This window comes from Sycon ciliatum, chromosome 3 (assembly GCF_964019385.1).
Source record: "Sycon ciliatum chromosome 3, ocSycCili1.1, whole genome shotgun sequence".
Classification (NCBI taxonomy): domain Eukaryota; kingdom Metazoa; phylum Porifera; class Calcarea; order Leucosolenida; family Sycettidae; genus Sycon; species Sycon ciliatum.
Window position 1 is genome coordinate 14,327,621 of NC_088645.1, and position 464 is coordinate 14,328,084.

Genomic DNA, 464 nt, shown 5'->3' on the forward strand with positions numbered 1-464 from the left:
CACACACACACACACACACACACACACACACACACACACACACACACACACACACACACACACACACACACACACACACACACACACACACACACACACACACACACACACACACACACACACACACACACACACACACACACACACACACACACACACACACACACACACAAACACACTATTCATTGCACTCGAATGCGGTGCTACTTTATTCATGAGGTTGGATTTCCCCGGGGCCAGAACCGTATGTTACAGGTGCTGGCAAGATCAGTCTCTACAGCAATGTAGTTGTTCCACGTGTAACTATGCTTGTTCCTGACAGGAGTTGTACTACACACTGAAGAAGTACCAGGGGTGGAGAAGGCAGGATTGGCAAGAGTCCAACCAAGAGAAGACCATCGATCCCGTCTTCTCCATTCCTCCATCCGGCACGGTTCCCACCGACTACAGCGACAAGGCCTCAG